The sequence below is a fragment of the Chrysochloris asiatica genome, unplaced genomic scaffold (genome assembly GCF_000296735.1).
Source record: "Chrysochloris asiatica unplaced genomic scaffold, ChrAsi1.0 scaffold00622, whole genome shotgun sequence".
NCBI classification, from domain to species: domain Eukaryota; kingdom Metazoa; phylum Chordata; class Mammalia; order Afrosoricida; family Chrysochloridae; genus Chrysochloris; species Chrysochloris asiatica.
Window position 1 is genome coordinate 57,157 of NW_006409140.1, and position 6,871 is coordinate 64,027.

At 40.9% G+C, this 6,871-nt stretch overlaps 2 pseudogenes; both read left to right on the forward strand.

Moving 5' to 3' along the window:
• The first annotated feature begins 692 nt into the window (after positions 1-692).
• LOC102828411 lies at positions 693-2,154 on the forward strand (annotated as a pseudogene).
• A 143-nt stretch (positions 2,155-2,297) lies between these two features.
• On the forward strand, positions 2,298-4,494 carry LOC102828792 (annotated as a pseudogene).
• The last annotated feature ends 2,377 nt before the right edge of the window (positions 4,495-6,871 follow it).

A 6,871-nucleotide genomic window follows, 5' to 3' on the forward strand; every position in this document is an offset into this window, starting at 1 on the left:
TAAAATTAGCAAAACATTGTCAAATCTAACAACAAAAAAGGACAAGACGTATAACAAACAATGTAGGTGATGTTACAACAGAGCTAATGGAAACAAAAAGGATAACAGAACACTATGAAAAGTTGTACTACAACAAATTGGAAAATCTAGAAGAAATGTATATAATTTTAGAAAAGCACAATCTACTTAAACTAAAACAGAGTGAAGTAAAAACCTTAAACAGACCTATAACAAAGGAAGAAATCAATTAGGTCATTAAAAATCAGCACAGAAAAGTATGTGGAACAAAGACACCCTCAGCAGCACATAAAAACACACAGAAAAATGACTGTAATTCATACCTATTGATACCTACAACCCCCCAAAACCTAGGCCCAGATGGTTTTACTGGTGAATTCTACCGAACATTCTTAGAACCGCTGACACCAATTTTTTCAAACTATTCCAAAAAATAGAAAAGGATGGAAGAATCCCAAATACATTTTATGACATGAGCATAACTCTTATACAAAACCAGGTAAAGACATCATTAAAAAGGAAACTTATTGGCCAATATCCCTCATGAACATAGCTGCAAATATCCTCAACAATGGGACGGTTGAGGCCGTGTAGCGTCACTGTTACTCTGAGAAGAACAGTTGGTGGAGGGGTTCAAAAATGCAGAGCAAAATAAATAAATTAATTAATTTAAAATGCAGAACAATAAAACCTTTAACCTGGAGAAGCAAAACCATTCTCCAAGGAAGCATCATCAGCATCACCACCAGCAGCACCAGCAACAGCAGTCAATACCCCCGCCTGTACCTGCAAATAGGCAACAAGCCAGCAGCCAAAATGAAGGCTTGACTATCGACTTGAAGAATTTTAGGAAACCAGGAGAGAAGACCTTCATCCCGCATAGCTGTCTCTTTGTGTGCAATCTTCCTCCTGACACCACTGAGGAAGAAATGAGGAAAGTGTTTGAGAAATATGGGAAAGCAGGCGAGGTCTTCATTCATAAAGATAAGGGCTTTGGCTTCATCCGCTTGGAAACACGAACTCTAGCGGAGATTGCCAAAGTGGAGTTGGACAACATGCCACTCCGTGGAAAGCAGCTGCGCGTGCGCTCTGCCTGCCATAGTGCATCCCTTACAGTCTGAAATCTTCCTCACTACGTGTCCAGTGAACTGCTGGAGGAGGCCTTTTCTGTGTTTGGCCAAGTAGAGAGGGTTGTAATCATTGTAGATGATTGAGGAAGGCCCTCAGGAAAAGGCATTGTTGAATTCTCAGGGAAGGCAGCTTCTCGTAAAGCTCTGAACATGTGCAGTGAAGGCTCTTTCCTGCTAACCATATTTCCTTGGCCTGTGACTGTGGAGCCCATGGACCAGTTAGACGATGAAGAGGGGCTTCCAGAGAAGCTGATTATAAAGAACCAGCAATTTTATGAGGAGCTAGAGCAGCCACCCAGCTTTGCACAACCTGGTTCCTCTGAGTATGAATATGCCATGTGCTGGAAGACACTCATTGAGATGGAGAAGCAGCAGCAGGACCAAGTGGACCGCAACATTAAGGAAGCCGGAGAGAAACTGGAGATGGAGATGGAAGCTGCTCACCTTGAGCACTAAGTCATGCTAATGAGGCAGGATTTGATGAGGCGCCAAGAAGAACTTCATGGGATGAAAGAACTGCACAACCAAGAAGTGCAAAAAGCAATTGGAGCTCAGGCAGGAAGAGGAGCGCAGATGCCCATGAGGAAGAGATGTGGCAGCAATAGGAAGAAATGATGCGGTCACTTCAGGAAGGAAAAAGGGAACTTTTCCTGATGCGAAAGAGCAGGAGCTACGGATGGGCCAAATGGTTATGGGAGGTGCTATGGGCATAAACAACAGAGGTGCCATGCCCCTTGCTCCTGTGCCTGCTGGTACCCCAGCACCTCCAGGACCTGCCACTAGGATGCCAGATGGAACTTTAGGATTGACCCCACCAACAACTGAGCGTTTGGGACTAACTGCTACAACGGAAGGAATCGTGCAGCTCCTGGAGCTGAATTTGCTCCAAACAAGTGTCGTCGATACTAATAAATTTGCTGTCTGTTTTCCCAAAACCTGTAAAAGGACCCTTTTTGGACTAGCCAGAATTCTACTCTGGAAGAGTATTAGGGATTCCTCCCAATAGTTAGGTCTTCGCTGACTGTACTACCCTGGGGAGTATACTGGTGGCAGAGGGCAAGGGATGGGTAGTATTTAACAAATCAATTCTGTGTGTGGTATATTATTTAACAGATCAGTTCTATGTGGTGCATTCCTGAAGTCTCAAGTATGACTATTGAGGGCATGGAGGGAACCATGGCAAAAAATGGATCCAGTTAGAGCCCCGTTAATCTTGATCATTCTGTTCTTTGTCCCCTCCTGTTTTATTTGCTTTCTCATCTTTACAACGCCCAACCCCAGAGACCAAAAAACAAAAAGGGAACTAAAAATTTTCTTGCAATGACATATCAGACAAGAGAGTAATCTATAAAATTATTAGAAAACTACAACGCCTCTACAAGAAAAAGGCAAACAATCCAATTGAGAAATGGGCAGAGGATATGAACAGACTCTTCACCAAGCAAGACATTCAGGCAGCCAATAAACGTATTAAGAAATGTTCATGATAATTAGCAATTGTTGTGTCATTAAGTACCGTGGAGTCAGTTCTGACTCATAGCAACCTTGCAAGGGTTTCCAAGGCTATAAATCTTTATGGGAGCAGAAAGCCTCATCTTTCTCCCATGGAACAGCTGGTAGTTTCAAACTGCTGACCGTGAGATTAGCAGCCCAATTCATAACCACTATGCTACCAGAGCTCCTTTGTTGTCATCAGGTGCCATCAAGTCGGAACCAACTCATAGCGACCCCATGCACAGCAGAACGAAACAATGTTTGATCCTGGGCCAACCCCACCACCGCTGCCACACTTGACACCATCAATGATGTCACCTGGCTGATCCATCTCGTTGGGGGTCTTCCTCTTTTTCTCTGACCCTCCATCTTACCCAGCATGACATCCTTCTCCAGTGACTATTCTTTACTGACAATATGTCCAAAGTATGAGAAACGAAGCTTAGCCATCTTGGCCTCCAAGGAGCACTCTGGCTGCACTTCACCCAAAACAGATCTATTGGTTCTTTTAGCAGTCCATGGCACTTTTGGTACTCTCCTCCAACACCATATGTCTTCCTTATTCACTGTCCAGCTTTCACATCCATATGAGGTTATTGAAAATACCATGGCTTGGGTCAGGCGCACCTTAGTCCTCAAGCTGACATCTCTGCTCTTCAACACTTTAAAAAGTTCCTGTGCAGCAGATTTGCCCAATTCAATACGTCATCTGATTTCTTGACTGCTGCTTCCACGAGTGTTGATAGTTGATCCAAGAAGAATGAAATCCTTGACAATTTACCAGAGCTCCTTAGAGAGGTGCAAATCAAAACAACGATGACTTTTCCTCCTAGACTACATCTGGAGAAGATATTTGTGACTTTACATAGGTACTAAAAATCAAGTTTCAAACCAAAAGGTATTTTGTGAAGCATCCCCTAATGGGCTACCTGCAAATGCAGGCTGTCTTAGAGGGGAACAACATGGAAATTCCTGTTACTCTGATCAACTTCTGGCAGGTAGATTCTGCGTCTGTGTTGTACCCTCAACTTCCACAAATGATAATCATTCTTGCATTGATCATTATGCTAGCAGGCTAGCAGAAATGGAAAACAATAATGGATCATATCTAAATGTTAACATCTCTCCTAATGAGAGCATAGATGATGAACATTTGTTAATTCAGCATGACTGCCAAAGTTTAACCAGGACTCCCTGCTTAGCCAGCCTTGTAGTCCTGCCCAGATCTTGATTTCCTTAGAGAATGAGGAAAGAGGGGAGCTAGAGAGAATCCTAAAAGATCTTCAGGAATAAAACAAGCATCTGCAAGCAGAATATGATCATCTGAAGCAGTAGAACAGAAGGCCTGTCCCCATTGCCATCCCCTCCTGAAATGATACCCACCTGTCCCTGAAGCCCCCGGGATGCTGAGTTCATTGCTGAAGCCAAGCTTCTAAGTCAACACAAAGGCCACCTGGAAGCCAGGATGCAAATCCTGGAGGACCACAATAAACAACTGGAGTCACAGCTACATAGGCTAAGGCAGCTAATGGAACAACCCCAGGTGGGGGCCAAGGTGAATGATACCACCATGTCTTCTCTGTCTACCTCTCTACAGAGGTCAAACAACAGTCAGCCTATGCTGCTCTGGGTGGTTGGCAGTCAAACTTCAGAATCTATGGGTGAGGAAGACCTCCTCAGCTCTCCCCAGGACACAAGCACAGGGTTAGAGGAAATGATGGAACAGCTGAACAATTCCTTCCCCAGTTCGAGAGTACACAATGTAAGAAGCCTTTTACACACAGCAGATGATTTGGGCAGAGCAATGGAGTCCTCAGTTTCAGTCATGACAGATGAAGAAGGGGCAGAATAAATGTTTTACACAACTCCTGGTTCCCGTATGGTTTTAATAATATTCATACCAAAAAAAGAGGATTAGACAGTAAAAGTTTACAAGAAAAAAAAAATCTATATTTTTATGAAGGATAGTGGTACTACACTGTAGATTTCAGTAGTTTCTATACCTGCTATTGTTTTGTTAACAATGGCAGGTTTTACGTATCTATGCAATTGTACAAAAAAAGTTATAAGAAAACTACATGTATAGTCTTGATAGATAAATAACTTACCATTTCTTTATATGGAATGCGTTTGGAGTTGTTTAAGAAATTTACAACAGTTATAAAGAAAGATTGTAAACTAAAGTGTGCTTTATAAAAAAAAAATAAAAGTTGTTTATAAAAATCCTTAATAATGAACACATATGCACAAACACATAGACTCTGAGGCAGTGCATTGTTTGCATCCTTTAAGCATGATATTCATATGAAATTCATGGCTTTGTTTTTCTTTTCTTGTATATTGAAGATAGACCTTTCTCTAATACCAAAAAACAATAAAAATAATAACAACAATGAGAGATCATCTCAAACCAGAGTTAACAATGAAGTGCAATAAACAGAAAACAACAAAACCTGGTGAGGTTGTGGAGAGATGGGGACCCTCCTACTTTGCTGGTGGGACTGCAAAATGGTTCAACTACTCTGGAAAACCATATGGTACATCCTCAGAAAGTTGGAAATAGAAATATCATGTGACCCAGCAATCCTTCTATATGGTATATATCCATAAGAAATAAGAGCCACCATCAAAGACTCAGCAGAAAAAAAAAAAAAAAAACTAGAACTCATAGGAAAATTCATCAAAATGGCAGGGTACAACATCAACATAAAAATCAGGTGGATTCCTCTATACTAAAATGACAGTGCTGAAAAGGAAATTAGGAAAACAATACTATTCACAATTGCCACCCAAAGGATGAAACATTTAGGAATAAATCTAATCAGAGAAACAAAGGACCTATACAAAGAAAACTACAAACTACTACAAGAATACAAAAGAGACTTACAAAAATGGAAGACTATACCATGGTCCTGGATAAGAAGACTTAACATTGTGAAAATGTCAATACTACCCAAGGCAATCTACAGATATAATGCAATCACAATCCAGATTCCAATGACATTCTTTAAAGAGATGGAAAAAATAATCACAAACTTTATATGGAAAGGAAAGAGACCCAGGATAAGCAAAGCACTGCTTGAGAAAAAGAAGTTGGAAGCCTCTCACTCTTTGATTTCAAAATTTACTACATGGCTACAGTTGTCAGAACAGTCTGGTACTGGTACAATGAAAGATATATAGATCAATGGAACAGAATTAAGAATCTAGAAATTAACCCATCCACATATACCCAAGTGGTCTTTGACAAAGGGCCAAAGTACATTTAATGAAGAAGACATAGTCTCTTCAATAGATGGTGCTGGCAGAACTGGAAATTGATATGCAAAAGACTGAAACAAGACCTTTATCTCACATCATAAAAAAAAACCAACTCAGCATGGATTAAAGACCTAAATGTGAATCCCAGAATTATAAAGGTCATCAATGAAAAACTAGGAACAAATTTAAGGGCTCTAATCCAGGGCACACATAAACTACCAAACATTGTGAGAATTGCACAAACAAAAGTAGACAAAATAGATGATTGGGACATATTAAAAATTAGAAACTTATTTACATCAAAAGATTTCATCAAAAGAGTAAAAAGAGAGTCCACAGAATGGGAAAAAATCTTTTGCAATGACATATCAGACAAGGGACTAATTTCTAAATTCTATAGGAAACTACAACACCTCTACAAGAAAAACACACATAGCCAATTAAAACATTGGCACAGGACATGAACAGACACTTCAGCAAAGAAGATATTTGGGCAGCCAACAAATATATGAAGAATTAATTGTTTACCATCATTAGCCATTGTTGTTGTTATTGTAATGTGCTGTGGAGTCAATTCCGACTCATAGCGACCCTGTACAGGATTTCTGAGGCTATAAATCTTTACGGGAGCAGAAAACCTCATCTTTCTCCCGCGGAACAGCTGGTAGTTTCAAATTGCTGACCATGAGATTACCAGCCCAATTAGTAACCACTACGCTACCGGAGCTCCTTATCATTAGCCATCGTTATTGTTGTGAAGTGTCATCGAGTCGGTTCCAACCCATAGCGACCCTGTATAGGATTTACGAGGAGCAGCTGGTGAATGTGAACTGCTGACCTTGCAGTTCAAATGGCTTTGCAGTCTGGCTCATTAGCCCACAACACCACACCAGGACTCCATCATTAGCCATTGTTGTTGTTGTGTGCCACAGAGTCAGTTCCGACTCATAGCTACCCTGTACAGAGTT